At 38.2% G+C, this 16,985-nt stretch overlaps 1 protein-coding gene across 1 annotated transcript in view; it reads left to right on the top strand.

Annotated features, from left to right (window-relative positions):
- The first annotated feature begins 1,436 nt into the window (after nt 1-1,436).
- The window catches only part of LOC133542963 (leucine-rich repeat and immunoglobulin-like domain-containing nogo receptor-interacting protein 1-B), a 129,889-nt gene continuing 114,340 nt past the window's right edge, over nt 1,437-16,985 (top strand). The window contains exon 1 of the mRNA XM_061887263.1: nt 1,437-1,619. The gene's annotated coding sequence lies outside the window, so the exon portion shown is untranslated. The remainder of the gene's footprint in view (nt 1,620-16,985) is intronic.

Genomic DNA, 16,985 nt, shown 5'->3' with positions numbered 1-16,985 from the left:
ATTTTCAGGTGTAAAAATAGAAAATTTGCTAATATGGTAGCATAAAACATTAGCACGCTGACATAGGAGGAGTTAGCAGACTTCCAAGATGGGACCAAGTAACAAAAAAATGCATCCATCCATCCATTTCCTACCGCTTATTCCCTTTAGGGGTCGCGGGAGGCTCTGGCGCCTATCTCAGCTACAATCGGGCGGAAGGCAGGGTACACCCTGGACAAGTCGCCACCTCATCGCAGAACAGAATACCAGGTGCTGTAAGCTAAACAAAAAAATGTGTTTTCATAATTCAAACGAACAAATTTAGCTGAAATGTAAACATAAAACGCTAGCAGGATAAAGTCAGCATGCTAACATACAAAAAGTAAGCATCAAAGGCTTCCTTATGGTGTTTGTCCATCTTAAACATTATTTTAAAGGTTAACATTTTTCTCGCCCCACATTTATATAATTTTTGGGAGAAATCAATACCACATTTTTTTGTTGGTAAAGAGAGTGCTGATGATGAGAGATTATCATCACACTTCAACATCTCGGTCATGAGAGGCATTAATGGCGGGAGTAAATCCAATGGTACACAAAGTGGAAGAGCCGTTCAAAGACGTTTTACTTATTTATTTATTTTTAATGTTTTTTTTATATATATATATATATATCAAGGACACAATCACTGGTACTGTATGAATAATAAGATAATATGTGGGTTAAAATAATTTAGATTTACAAAAACCTTACACCATCGGTGGAAAGCAAGTATTCTGGAATATTGACTATAAATGTTTTTGTTGTTGTCATTATAAAATTCCACAAGATGGCGCCATATCACACTGTTTTAACAGTGGCATCACTATATAGAATTTTCCCTGCTCTAAAACACTCGAGCATTTTAACAACACCAAAAAAAAAAAAAAAAAAATGCAGAAATAATAGGTAGGATGTATAAAAAAAATGTATGAATATGACTGGACTAAAATTTGAACAATTGGAATAAAAATGGGAATAAAAAAATTCTACCACACTGTCTGGTGTGTGTACGCTTCAACTCCTTTACATTGTCACACTAAAATCAATGAACCAAAAAAAAAAAAAAAGAAAACATACATATATACAGAAGCCAAAACCAGTGAAGTTGGCACGTTAAATAAAAACAGAATACAATAATTTGCAAATCCTTTCCACCTATATTCAATTGAACAGACTGCAAAGACAACATGCTTAATGTTCAAACTGAGAAACATTGTTATATTTAACAAATATTAGCTCATTTCTAGTTTGATGCCTGCAACATGTTTCAAAAAAGCTTGCACAGCTGAGGAATGCTCATCAAACACTTATTTGGAACATCCCACAGGTGTGCAGGCTAATTGGGAACAGGTGGGTGCCATGATTGGGTATAACAGCAGCTTCTGTGAAATGCTCAGTCATTCACAAACAAAGAAGGGGAGAAGGTCAGCACTTTGTGAACAAATGCGTGGGCAAACTGTCAAACTGTTCAAGAACAACATTTCTCAAAGAAATTTAGGGATTTCACCATCTCCGGTCTGGGATATCATCAAAAGGTACAGAGATTCCGGGAAGTTGTTATGGTTTAATGGAGGGGAGATGACGGCAACAGACACCAGGTGAGTGTATGTACAATGATTTATTATATATATATATATATATATACATATATATATGTATATATATATACACAAAATGTGCCAACTTCACTGGTATTGGGTTTTGTATTTATAAAAAAAAACACGTATAATAAAATGGGAATCCAAATCTTTCGACTCTGTAGCGTTTGCTAATCCAGTTGCCAGTCAGCTGGCCATTCCATTCCACTATTTTTCATGGAAATGTGAAATAGTGAAGATTGTTGTTAGTTTTTTTTACCCAGGTGGGGTCTTGTTTGCGAACTGGCCGTTCCCCTCAGAGCAAAATCCTCCTCTGTATTCATATTGTTTAGCGGAAATAGGCTTTACGAAGGATTTTGAGAATAGGCATCAAAAACTGCAATAATGATGAAAGAGAATAGGCATCAAAAACTGCAATAATGATGAAAGAGAATAGGCATCAAAAACTGCAATAATGATGAAAAAGAAAACCCAACAGCCCTGCGATGAGGTGGCGACTTGTCCAGGGTGTACCCTGCCTTCCGCCCGATTGTAGCTGAGATGGATGGATGGATGGAAGAAAACCCAACATACCTGATAAGAACTGGCATTAATCACAATTAGTCTAAATCAGGGGTCACCAACCTTTTTGAAACCAAGAGCTATTTCTTGGGTACTGATTAATGCGAAGGGCTACCAGTTTGATACACACTTAAATAAATTGCCAGAAATAGCCAATTTTCTCAATTTACCTTTGATAAATAAATATGGGTATTTGTCTCTCATTCTGTACATTTTTTTTCCTTTTACGGAAGGTTTTTTGTAGAGGATAAATGATGAAAAAAACACTTAATTGAACGGTTTAAAAGAGGAAAAAAACGCCAAAAAAAAGATAATTAAATTTTGAAACATAGTTTATCTTCAATTTTGACTCTTTAAAATTCAAAATTCAACCGAAAAAAATTTAAGAGAAGTACTAGCTAATTCGAATCTTTTTTTTTTTTTTTTAAATTAAAAAATGAATTTATGGAACATCATTAGTAATTTTTCCTGATTAAGATTAATTTTAGAATTTTGATGACATGTTTTAAATAGGTTAAAATCCAATCTGCACTTTGTTAGAATATATAACAAATTGGACCAAGCTATATTTCTAACAAAGACAAATCATTATTTCTTCTAGATTTTCCAGTACAAAAATTTTAAAAGAAATTCAAGACTTTCAAATAAGATTTCAATTTGATTTTACAGATTTTCTAGATTTGACAGAATATTTTTTTTGAATTTTAATAAGTTTGAAGAAATATTTCACAAATATTCTTTGCTGAAAAAACAGAAGCTAAAATGAAGAATTAAATTAAAATGTATTTATTATTCTTCACAATAAATAAAAAAAAAAACTTGAACATTGATTTAAATTGTCAGGACAGATGAGGAAGGAATTTAAAAGGTAAAAAGGTATATGTGTTTAAAAATCCTAAAATCGTTTTTAAGGTTGTATTTTTTTCTCTAAAATTGTCTTTCTGAAAGTTATAAGACGCAAAGTAAAAAAATAAATGAATTTATTTTAACAAGTGAAGATCAAGTCATTAAAATATTTTCTTGGATTTTCAAATTCTATTTGAGTTTTGTCTCTCTTAGAATTAAAAAATGTCGAGCAAAGCGAGACCAGCTTGCTAGTAAATAAATACAATTTTAAAAAATAGAGGCAGCTCACTGTTAAGTGCTGCTATTTGAGCTATTTTTAGAACAGGCCAGCGGGCGACTCATCTGGTCCTTACGGGCTACCGCATTGGTGACCCCTGGTCTAAATTAATCTGGATGATAAATTGATACAAATGCATTTGAGCCCATTATTGAGTCCCTGTTAGCTTTTGTACACATCTTCTCACACCGGTGAGAGTCATCAGTTGTTTTAGGGATGTGGAAATGTTTGTGTTTTTTCCGTGGACGCTTATGTGTGTTTAAGTTTGTTATCTTGTGTCTGTTTGGCGACCTTGGTGCTATCGTGATGACACATCACATTCAGTCCAACAGAAGTCAACAAAAACTCCTTCCCTGTCTATAAGAGACAGGGAAGGAGTTCTCAAGGGGGAAACCTTCAAGCAACGACCTTGCCAGGTCACTTTTAGCCAGGGAAAACCATCCAGATTAGAATGTCTGTGTTTGAAAACATATTTTAGCTTTTCATGCTGTCTATTTCTGGCCCTGAAATGTATTGTACTTCGCTATGCAGAGAAGAAGGCGTCTCCAAGATGTTGTCAAGATTGCGATTTAGTCCAAAAAAAATCACCCAAAAAAGCTCTAATAATGTGTGGCAGCTTTAGGGTACTTTGAATGGCTGCCAGCATTTTCCAATTTGTCGATACACCAGGGCAATGCTTACTCCAATCAGCAGATGTCCTGTTATCAGGATTCCAAGTAGGCAGCTATCTTCAATGTCCTTGACTGGAAAGGTCGCCAGGCACGCGTCACTCCGCTCCTCCCAAAATTCTATCACGTCTCCAGCAACAAAAAAAAGTAAAAGTAAATGTTCCTTTGTTTGAGGATTTACAGTAGCGGTAGAAAATGGATGAATGGATGGAGTACAGTGTACAAATAAATACCCTTTGTTTACTTTGGGCCTGATCGACTTAAGGTTTGCGTGTAGTAAAACGTGTGCAAACTTGATACCACATACAAAGCTGATCTACGACATGAGTCTCTTAAATTTATTTAGCGAGTCGGTCATCATTAATATTCAGAATATATGCTGATCATTACACACCTTCAATATTGGTAGGAAATAAACGGTATTTTATGGACTATAAGTCACTGCTTTTTTACTACGCTTTGAACCCTGGGGCTTATAAAAGGTGCGGCTAATTCATGGACTTTTCCTTACTAACAGCTATAATGTTTTGTATTCATAAAGCACCAACTGACACTGGAAAGGTATGTTATTGTTTGTGCTATGGCGCCATCTTTTGGATGAGTTTGCACACTGCAGGTGCTGCGGGTTGAAAATGTACTTCCTGTTTCGCCCTTTTGAACGGTAAGTATTTGTCCATAGCGTGCCCGCTCAAAATAATTCTTCATTTATCGCCTGAGATAGTTTGTGTAAAAAGTGACAATACATATTAATGGGTATTTGACACAATGTATGTAAAGCGCTTTGAGTCTCTAGAGAAAAGTGCTATATAAATATAATACACTACACAAATTTAAGTTTCTTTGCTTGTGTTTAATGAAATGGCCATCAGCAAAAGTACTATCCGTAAATGTGCCGCATCGTTTTATAAGCCGCAGGGGTCAAAGTGTAGGAAAAAAGTAGTGACCTGTAGACCCGAATTCACGGTAGTTAATTTTTGGTTTGAAATCCTTTGCCAATTTAACATGCCAGAACTTAAAAAAAGGACACAAAGGACTTTGACTCTTGTTTGAGTACTCCATTTATTATTGCGACACAGGAAAGATATTTGTGTCAGCAGCCACGTGACACAAAGTCAGCCCGTCTTTGACCATCTGGATAAATTAAATTTAAAATAGACGTTGTCACAAATATGAATATGCAGCCCAAACGATCCACTTCTATGTTTCGCTGAAGTATCTGCATCCTGTAGAAATGTGCGTACGTGAGCCACCGCACTTTTCCACGTTTAATTTACTGTCAAAAAAACACAACTAAAAATTTATATAGCGCTTTTCTCTAGTGACTCAAAGGGCTTTACACAGTGAAACCCAATATCTAAGTTACATTTAAACCAGTGGTGGTGGCACTGGGAGCAGGTGGGTAAAGTGTCTTGCCCAAGGACACAACGGCAGTGACTAGGATGATGGAAGCGGGAATCAAACCTGCAACCCTCAAGTTGCTGGCACGGCCGCTCTACCAACCGAGCTATGCCGCCCCTCTCGATAAGTTTCAACTTCCACGTGAAAAATGACATGCCGGGATTTTGTGTGTACACACTCTTAATACATGAGGCCCCAGGTCCTTTTGTGGGTACAAAAACCCCACACGATAAGTCAGTAGAACAACCACCCATCAATGCTACATGGCCTTGAACCTGAAAAAAAATTAAAAGTTTTGCTTGCATGTACAAAACCCAAAACATTGTGTAATGTGTAAATAAAAACAGAATACAATGATTTGCAAATCATTTTCAACTTATATTCAATTGAATAGACTGCAAACACAAGATATTTAATGTTCAAACTGACAACCTCATATATTTTTTTGCGAATAATCATTAACTTAGTATTTAATGGCAGCTACACATTGCAAAAAAGTTGGCACGAGGGCATTTTTACCACTGTGTTGCATGGCCTTTACTTTTAACAACACTCAGCAAATGTTTGGGAACTGAGGAGACCAATTTTTGAAACTTTTCTTGTGGAATTATTTCCCATTCTTGCTTGATGTACAGCTTAAGTTGTTCAACAGTCCGGGGTCTCCGTTGTGGTATTTTAGGCTTCATAAAGCGCCATCAATTTTCAATGGTAGGCAGGTCTGGATTACAGGCAGGCCAGTCTAGTACCCGCGCCTTTTTACTATGAAGCCATGCTGTTGTAACACGTGGCTTGGCATTGTCTTGCTAAAATAAGCAGGGGCGTCCATGATAACGTTGCTTGGATGGCAACATATGTTGCTCCAAAACCTGCATGGACCTTTTCAGCATTAATGGTGCCTTCACAGATGTGTAAGTTACCCATGCCTTGGGTACTAATACACCCCATACCATCACAGATGCTGGCTTTTGAACCTTGCGCCTTTGACTATCCAGATATTTTTTTCCTCTTTGTTCCGGAGGATACAATGTCCACAGTTTCCAAAAACAATTGGAAATGTGGACTCGTTAGACCACAGAGCACTTTTCCACTTTGCATCAGTCCATCTTAGATGAGCTTGGGCCCAGCGAAGCTGGCTGCGTTTCTGGGTGTTGTTGATAAATTGTTATTTATTACTACAAAACTCGTGTCTTGTTCTGTATATTGTACAGTATATTATATTTATATAGTGTTTTGTATATTGAACAGGATTGTTTATCATTTTTTATTGGATAGTAGTCTGTTTATTTAAATTGTTAGTTTTTCCTTTAATACCTCTTATTTATTTTTACCCCCATTTTTGTTCCCACTGGCCCTGCGATGAGGTGGCGACTTGTCCAGGGTGTACCCCGCCTTCTGCCCGATTGTAGCTGAGATAGGCGCCAGCGCCCCCCGCGATCCCAAAAGGGAATAAGCGGTAGAAAATGGATGGATGGATATTTGTTCCCACTACCACACCTTAAGCTGGAGTCCTTAATCTCGTTATGAATCAATCAATGTTTATTTATATAGCCCTAAATCACAACGACATCCGAGGTTCAGTGCCCACATAAGGGCAAGGAAAAACTCACAACCCAGTGGGAAGTTTAATCAATGTTTATTTATATGCAAAATATAATTACAAAAAAGTCCATTCTATTCTATTATTGTCACAACTTGGCTTGGACATGGATTGTTTCTTCGATGCAGATGAGGATCAGCACGAGCGAGGCGTGGACGTGAGTACATGATATTTATTTAATAAACCAACAAACAACAAAAAATTGCTCACAATGGAGGTACAAAACTTGGTTACACAGTACAAACGTGAAACTAAAACACCTGCTCGATGGCATGAAATGATGGACATAAACTAAAGGACTTTGCACAGAAACAATTGGCTATGACCTATAAACAAAGACTTACTTGGACAAAATGAACAGCGTGGCAAGGCATGAAGCAGATAAACGAGGGCGTGAAGGAGGTGCAGCATGGGTAGCGTGTGTGCGAGTGAGAAGATCCCAGAAAGCAGACAAGAAAAAGAATGACTTAAGTAGCTGTGATGATTCGTGAAAACAGGTGAGGCTGAGAACAGACGCGACATGACAGGTGAAAAGTAAGGAGTTGGCATGGAGACGAAAACAAACCAGGAAATGCCAAGACAGAACCTAAATGTCCCAAAAACTAAACATAACCTGACCAAAACATAAACTTACAGGTGTGACAATTATATTCTATTTTATAACTGCGATGAGGTGGTGACTTGTCCAGGGTGTACGCCGCCTTCCGCCCGATTGTAGCTGAGATAGGCACCAGCGACCCCAAAGGGAATAAGTAGTAGAAAATGGGTGGATGGATGTATTCTATCAATGGCTTTTGCTTTGCATTGTAGAGTTTTAACTTGCACTTACAGATGTAGCAACAAACTGTAGTTACTGAAAATGATTTTCTGAAGTATTCCTGACCCCATATATATTATAGTATATTATATTATATTATATTATATTAGGGGTGTAACGGTACTTGTATTTGTATCCAACCGTTTCGGTTCGGTACGCCCGACAAGTTCGGAAGCAGAAGTCTTCACAAGCTGCTCTGCTTTCTGCCTCTGTCTCTGCCTCATTGTCCCGCCCACACAACCATCTGATTGGTTACATACAAAGCCAATCAGCAGCGCGTATTCAGACTTCAGAACGATGTAGTCAATGCTTTAGCGTCGAGCAGAGATATTTGTTTTGCAGGGGAGGAGCGGACTCTATCCAAATTATACTAAACACTTCCCAGTCACAACTATTACAAACATCAATATGAGCCTGTTGACTTTCTAGAAACTTAAACTGCAGCTCAGCTCGCTCACAGTATAGGCTTGAGATGAAGGCTAATTAGCTTTTAGCGTAACATTAGCTCATTGTTCTGTGTGTGTATGTTTTAGGGGCAGCAAAGCCCTGTCTGTCTGTTATTTCATTGAACTCCATTGTGTTTAGGGATGAATAGTCTCTCCTATTGCAATTTTACTATTTTTCAGCTATAGTTACATGAATCATTAGTAATGTAGCAGCCTGGTTTTGAATAGCAGGGTCCCTGCTATCACATGTTGATAAAAATTCAACATTTACATAATAAAAGTCAACTACAGGCTTCCCAAATGCTGTAATAAATTAAGCATGATGAGTTGATATTAAACGGTTTCAATGGAAACAGTTTAATGTTAAACTTTTTATATGTAGAAGAAAGGTTTTTTTCATTTTATTTAATCAAAGCAACAACTTGAGGCAGTTTAATGTGGATTAACATGGGCAGAATTATTATAGTGTTCCCAATGTTGAAAGGATAAAGCCATTGTTTACAAATTTGGTAAATAAATAACCAAAACATTTATATTTTGTTGATTTCTTACTGTACCGAAAATGAACCGAACCGTGACCTCTAAACAGCGGTACGTACCGAACCAAAATTTTTGTGTACCGTTACACCCCTAATATATATATATGTATGTATATATGTATGTATGTATATATGTATGTATGTATGTATGTATGTATATATATATATATATGTATGTATGTATGTATGTATATATGTGTATATATATATATGTATATATATATGTATGTATGTATGTATGTATGTATGTATGTATGTGTATATGTGTATGTATATGTATATATGTATGTATATATGTATGTATGTATGTATATATGTGTATATATATATATATATTATTAGGGGTGTATTTGTATCCAACCGTTTCGGTTCGGTACGCCCGACAAGTTCGGAAACAGAAGTCTTCACAAGCTGCTCTGCTTTCTGCCTCTGTCTCTGCCTCATTGTCCCGCCCACACAATGATGTCGGTTTTTGATGCAGTATCGCCTGAGGGATCCAAGGTCACAGGCATTCAATGTTAGGTGCAGTGATTTCTCCAGATCCTCTGAATATTTTGATGATATTACCGACCTTAGATGGTAAAATCCCTCAATTTTTTGCAATAGCTCGTTGAGCAATGCTGTTCTTAAACTGTTCCACAATTTGCTCACGCATTTGTTCACAAAGTGATGACCTTTACCCCATCCTTGTTTGTGAACGACTGAGCATTTTACGGAAGATGCTTTTACACTCAATCATGTTCCCAATTAGCCTGTTCACCGGTGGGATTTTTCAAATAAGTGTCTGATGAGCATTTCTCAACTTTCTCAGTCTTTTTTGCCACGTGTGCCAGCTTTTTTGAAACATGTTGCAGGCATCAAATTCCGAATGAGCTAATATTTGCAAAAAATAACGAAATGTTCTAGTTCGAACGTTAATTATCTTGTCTTTGCAGTCTATTCATTTGAAAATAGGTTGAAAAGGATTACCAAATCAATATATTCTGTTTTTATTTACCATTTACATAATGTGCCAACTTCACTGGTTTTGGGGTTTTGCAGAAGAATGAGCCCAATTCATATTTATAATTATACTACAGTCAAAGTAATTGCAACATTTGAATAAAACAAGTTTACTGGTGAACATGCATGTGTCATCACTATTAGATCACAATATGTTGAGGAGACATGCTGGGAAAACAACACATCTTCAGAAGATTACTACGTCATGCTCTCAAGTAGGTCAACACTGCTGGGTTTTCTTTGACATGGGCCTCCTGTAGTCAGCATTGGCGTCTATTTTGGCTCTTCTAGAGCTTTCCGGGGAAATATGGCAATATCAGCGTGGTGTAGAAACAACTGTGAATGCACTGAAATCTAAGTAAGATTACATATCTCAAATAAGGGTGATATTTGCTTATTTTCTGTCTATGATAATTCTTCTCACTAAGCAGATTTTATGTTAGTGTTTTACTTGTTTTAAGGGTTTTGGTCCTAAATTATCTTAGATTTTACAGCTTGTTGCTGAGATTTTATGACTTGAGTAAAACATGCTTGAAACTAGAATATCAACTGTTGCAAAGCATAAAACTACTTTTTTAAAGTAATAATTTCTTACTTCAAGCATGGAAAAAATATATAATAAAGATAATGGGGCTTCACGGGGCGTCTGCCTCACAGTACGGAGGTCCTGAGTAGTCGTGGGTTCAATCCCGGGCTCGGGATTTTTCTGTGTGGAGTTTGCATGTTCTCCCCGTGAATGCGTGGGTTCCCTCCGGGTACTCCGGCTTCCTCCCACTTCCAAAGACATGCACCTGGGGATAGGTTGATTGGCAACACTAAATTGTCCCTAGAGTGTGAATGTGAGTGTGAATGTTGTCTGTCTATCTGTGTTGGCCCTGCGATGAGGTGGCGACGTGTCCAGGGTGTACACCGCCTTCCGCCCGATTGTAGCTGATAAGCTCCAGCGCCCCCCATGACTCCAAAAGGGACAAGGGGTAGAAAAATGGATGGATGGATGGATAAAGATAATGGTACTAGCATTTACTTAATTTAAGAATATTTTTCAACATACATCGATCCATCCATTTTTCTACCGCTTATTCGCTTTTTGGGTTCGCAGATTGAGCAAAAACATTTTTTTTTGTCTACCAAGAAAAGTGCACTTATTTATTTATTTTTATTAATTGGTGAGAATATATGATTTTAAAAGTATTTTTGGTTCTTTGAGGTTAGCTAATTTTATTTGTTTTGGAAAGTCTTGACAAGCCAAATTTTCTTGTTCTATTAGCAGATAATTTTGCATAGTTGAAATAAAATCCATCCATACTTCAATTTACTACCGCGTATTCCCTTTTTTTTGGGGTCGCGGGGGGCGCTGGCGCCTATCTCAGCTACAAAAAAATACCCCTAATTTTTTTTCTCGTTTTTGAACACTTTTTGCAGTGTGGTAGAGGAGTGGTTCTCAACCTTTTTTCAGTGATGTACCCCCTGTGAACATGTTTCTAATTCAAGTACCCCCTAATCAGAGCTAAGGATTTTTGGTTCAAAAAAGAGATAAAGCAGTAAAATACAGCACTATGTCATCAGTTTCTGATTTATTAAATTGTATAACAGTGCAAAATATTGCTCATTTGTAGTGGTCTTTCTTGAACTATTTGGAAAAAAGATATAAGAATAACCAAAAAACTTGTTGAAAAATAAACAAGTGATTCAATTAAGTAAGAATATCTTTGACTTTAAAAAGAGTTACAAAAAGAGAAAAACTGAATTTGTATTTAGATTGGACGTGTCATTGTGAAAATCAATCAATGTTTATTTATATAGCCCTAAATCACAAATGTCTCAAAGGACTGTACAAACCACTACGACTACGACATCCTCGGAAGAACCCACATAAGGGCAAGGAAAACTCACACCCAGTGGGACACCAGTGACAATGATGACTATGAGAAACCTTGGAGAGGACTTCAAATGTGGGCAACCCCCCCCTGTAGGGGACCGAAAGCAATGGATGTCGAGCGGGTCTAACATGATACTGTGAAAGTTCAATCCATAGTGGCTCCAACACAGCCTCGAGAGTTCAGTTCAAAGCGGATCCAAGACAGCAGCGAGAGTCCCGTCCACAGGAAACCATCCCAAGCGGAGGCGGATCAGCAGCGTAGAGATGTCCCCAACCGATACACAGGCGAGCGGTCCATCCTCGGTCCCGACTCTGGACAGCCAGTACTTCATCCATGGTCATCGGACCGGATCCCCTCCACAATGGAGGGGGGGGGACAGAGGAGAAAAAGAAAAGAAGCGGCAGATCAACTGGTCTAAAAAGGAGGTATATTTAAAGGCTAGAGTATAAATGCTTAAAGGAAAATGAAAAAGTATGTTGGAGTTCGGGTGTTGCTGGAGGGAAACAGTTATAAAGTCATCTAAAATGATTTGTGTTAAAAAGGAAGCAGATAAATATAAGAATAGTATTCTTCAATCTGCTCCTTTCTGATCATGGAAATGTATAAGAAACAAGGAAAGTGTCAACTGTAGGTGGCTTGTTTGTATGCATTTTCATGTAAGGAATAAAAAGAAAATGATGATGATGAATTATAAATAAAGATTTCTACACTTAGAAGTAATCATCAACTTAAAGTGTCCTCTTTGCGGATTGTAATAGAGATCCATCTGGATTCATGAGGTTAATTCTAAACATTTCTTCACAAAAAAAGAAATCTTTAACATCAATATTTATGGAACGTGTCCACAAAAATGTAGCTGTCAACACTGAATATTGCATTGTAGCATTTCTTTTCAGTTTTTAAACTTACATTCATATTTTTTTTCACTGTTATGCTGATGACACCCAACTCTACATGCCCCTAAAGCTGACCAACACGCCGGACTGTAGTCATTTGGAGGCGTGTCTTAATGAAATTAAACAATGGATGTCCGCTAACTTTTTGCAACTCAACGCCAAAAAAATGGAAATGCTGATTATCGGTCCTGCTAGACACCGACCTCTATTTAATAATACAACTTTAACATTTAACAACCTAATAATAAAACAAGGTGACTCGGTAAAGAATCTGGGTGTTATCTTCGACCCGACTCTCTCCCTTGAGCCACACATTAAAAGCGTTACTAAAACGGCCTTCTTTCATCTCCGTAATAGCGCTAAAATTCGCTCCATTTTGTCCACTAAAGACGCTGAGATCATTATCCATGCGTTTGTTACGTCTCGTCTCGACTACTGTAACCTATTATTTTCGGGTCTCCCCATGTCTAGCATTAAAAGATTACAGTTGGTACAAAATGCGGCTGCTAGACTTTTGACAAGAACAAGAAAGTTTGATCACATTACGCCTGTACTGGCGCACCTGCACTGGCTTCCTGTGCACTTAAGATGTGACTTTAAGGTTTTACTACTTACGTATAAAATACTACACGGTCTAGCTCCATCCTGTCTTGACGATTGTATTGTACCATATGTCCCGGCAAGAAATCTGCTTTTAAAGGACTCCGGCTTATTAGTGATTCCCTGAGCCCACAAAAAGTCTGCAGGCTATAGAGCGTTTTCCGTTCGGGCTCCAGTACTCTGGAATGCCCACCCGGTAACAGTTCGAGATGCTACCTCAGTAGAAGCATTTAGGTCTCACCTTAAAACTCATTTCTATACCCTAGCCTTTAAATAGACCTCCTTTTTAGACCAGTTGATCTGCCGCTTCTTTTCTTTTTCTCCTCTGTCCTCCCCTCCCTTGTGGAGGGTGTCCGGTCCGATGACCATGGATGAAGTACTGGCTGTCCAGAGTCGAAACCCAGGATGGACCGCTCACCTGTGTATCGGTTGGGGACATCTCTACGCTGCTGATCCGCCTCCGCTTGGGATGGTTTCCTGTGGACGGGACTCTCGCTGCTGTCTTGGATCCGCTTTGAACTGAACTCTCGCGGCTGTGTTGGAGCCACTATGGATTGAACTTTCACAGTATCATGTTAGACCCGCTCGACATCCATTGCTTTCGGTCCCCTAGAGGGGGGGGGGGGGGGGGGTTGCCCACATCTGAGGTCCTCTCCAAGGTTTCTCATAGTCAGCATTGTCACTGGCATCCCACTGGGTGTGACTTCTCCTTGCCCTTATGTGGGTTCTTCCGAGGATGTCGTAGTTGTAATGGTTTGTGCAGTCCTTTGAGACATTTGTGATTTAGGGCTATATTAATAAACATTGATTGATTTTCTTGAAGTATTATTCAATGAATATATTTAGAAGGGATTTTTGAATTGTTGCTCTTATTTTTTTTTAAAAATGTCACGTACCCCTTGGCATACCTTCAAGTAACCCCCCCTTTAAGAACCACTGTGGTAGAGCACCAAAACGTGCAATGTGAGCGCCTTAAAAACGACATTTTGAGGGTTACTCTCTTTATTCCTGTGCATGCAACTGAAGGGACATTTGGCTTGTATTTTTTTTGAACGCCATCACATTGTTGTTCCTGTGGTATTTCCACAAGGTGGCTCTCTTACACTGTTTTTGAACAGCACGGCGTACACTTTTATGTGCCACACCATTACTCCTATATGCACTTCCCAGCCTTATACTTAAATAGGCCAGACAAATAAAAATAACACCGAAGCACTGTTGTTTCATGCATTTGTGGCCACCAATCATCCATTAATTTCTCACCCAGCTGCACCATTAACACTCTTCACTGAATTACCATCTGCTCAGAATTGGATGAAAAAACACCATAGTTACCAATATTCAACGTTGTTTTGATACGAAACAAATCCCTCTGAGATCGTTCGTCATCTGCATAGCCACCGAGGTTAGACCCTGAATAAAATGTCTCTTTTTTTTTTTAAGACGCTGTGGTCTGTTGGATGATACGGATTGACTCGCCTGTTCAACACGTCTCAGGATTCTGACTCAAGCATCACTGCACACCTTTCCGTTGCATAATATTGACAGTTGGCAGATGAAACCCTTAGAATTTCGTTCACGGGTACTGAGATACGTGCCAAAATCCACAAAAGCAAAAAATCTATAGAAAAAACCAAATGGTCGAGAGATCTTTGATGACTGGATTTTAAAAAGCCAGTTTGAGCAGGAAATGGATGGAATATATATATATATATATATATATATATATATATATATATATACATATACATATACTGTGTGTGTATATATATATGTAGGTGTGGGAAAAATCACAAGACTACTTCATCTCTACAGAACTGTTTCATGAGGGGTTCCCTCAATCATCAGGAGATTTTAATGAAAGCATTCACATACAATGGGTTATATAGGGCACAGAGTGGGTGGGCACAGAGTGGGTGGGTACAGGCAGGCGTAGGGTGTGGTGATTGGCTCATGTGTACCTAGGAGGTGTTTCCGTCTGTGGCGGCATGCTGAAATGACTTCACTGCGCTTGTTGAGGGATGATAGATCTGGATGATATATAATGAACAGTTTCTCTTTTAAGCATAGGTTGCATCTTTTATTACCACTGTTGTAAGGTGTGCTGGATGCAAGCATTTGCCAAGTTATTGAATATTCAACATTATTGTCTTTGAGGTTCCAAATGTGTTTGCTGAGTTCTGTAGAATTCCGCAAAGTCTGGTTTCTAAAGGAGGCGTTGTGATTATTCCATCTTGTTTTGAACGGTGTTTGTAAATATATATATATATATATATATATTACTATGTGTGTATATATATATATTTACAAACACAGTTTCTATATGAGTTGGAAAATTGTGTTAGACGTAAATATAAATGGAATAAAATGATTTGTAATTCATTTTCAACCCATATTCAGTTGAATATGCTACAAAGACAACATATTTGATGTTCAAACTGACAAACATTTTTTTTTTTTGCAAATCATTAACTTTTGAATTCGATGCCAGCAACACGTGACAAAGAAGTTGGGAAAGGTGGCAATAAATACCGATAAAGTTGAGAAATTCTCATCAAACACTTATTTGGAACATCCCACAGGAGTGCAGGTTAATTGGGGACAGGTGGGTGCCATGATTGGGTATAAAAGCAGCTTTCATGAAATGCTAAGTAATTCACAAACAATGATGGGGCGAGGGTCACCAATTTGTAAGCAAATTGTCAAAGTTTTAGAACAACATTTCTCAACAAGCTATTGCAAGGAATTCAGGGATTTTACCATCTACGGTCCGTAAAATCATCAAAAGGTTCAGAGAATCTGGAGAAATCACTGCACGTAAGCGATGATATTACGGACCTTTGATCCCTCAGGCGGTATTGCATCAAAAACTGACATCAGTGTATAAAGGATATCACCACATGGGCTCAGGAACACTTCATAAAAACACTGTCAGTAACTACAGTTGGTTGCTACATCTGTAAGTGCAAGTTAAAACTCTGCTATGCAAAGCAAAACCCATTTATCAACAACACCAAGGAACGCCGCTGGCTTCGCTGGGCCCGAGATCATCTAAGACGGACTGATGCAAAGTGGTAAAGTGTTCTGTGGTCTGACGAGTCCACATTTCAAGTTTATATTTGGAAACTGTGGACGTGGTGTCCCCTGGAACAAAGAGGAAAATAACCACCCGGATTGTTATAGGCGCAAAGTTCAAAAGCCGGCATCTGTGATGGTATGGGGGTGTGTTAGTGCTCAAGTCATCGGTAACTTACACATCTGTGAAAGCACCATTAATGCTGAATGGTCCATACAGGTTTTGGAGCAACATATGTTGTCATCCAAGGAACGTTATGGACGCCCCTGCTTATTTTAGCAAGACAATGCCAAGCCACGTGTTACAGAGTGCGGGTACTTTCTTGGCCCGCCTGCAGTCCAGAATTATCTCCCATCGAAAATTTGTGGCGCATTATGAAGCGTAAAATATGACAGCGAAGACCCCGGACTGTTGAACAACTAAAGCTCTACATAAAACAAGAATGGGATAGAATTCCACTTTCAAAGCTTCAACAATTAGTTTCCTCAGTTCCCAAACGTTTATTGAGTGTTGTTGAAAGAAAAGGTGATGTAACACAGTGGTGAGCATGCCCTTTCCCAACTACTTTTGGCACGTGTTGCAGCCATGAAATTCGAAGTTAATTATCATTTGCAAAAAAAAAAAAAAAATATGAGTTTGAACATCAAATATCTTGTTTGTAGTGCATTCAATTGAATATGGGTTGAAAAGGATTTGCAAATCATTGTATTCTGTTTATATTTACATCTAACACAATTTCCCAACTCATATGGAAACGTGGTTT

This window comes from Nerophis ophidion, linkage group LG25 (assembly GCF_033978795.1).
Source record: "Nerophis ophidion isolate RoL-2023_Sa linkage group LG25, RoL_Noph_v1.0, whole genome shotgun sequence".
In the NCBI taxonomy this organism is placed as follows: domain Eukaryota; kingdom Metazoa; phylum Chordata; class Actinopteri; order Syngnathiformes; family Syngnathidae; genus Nerophis; species Nerophis ophidion.
The sequence above is the reverse complement of the archived record's forward strand: the minus strand, read 5'-3'. Positions and strand labels throughout refer to the sequence as shown.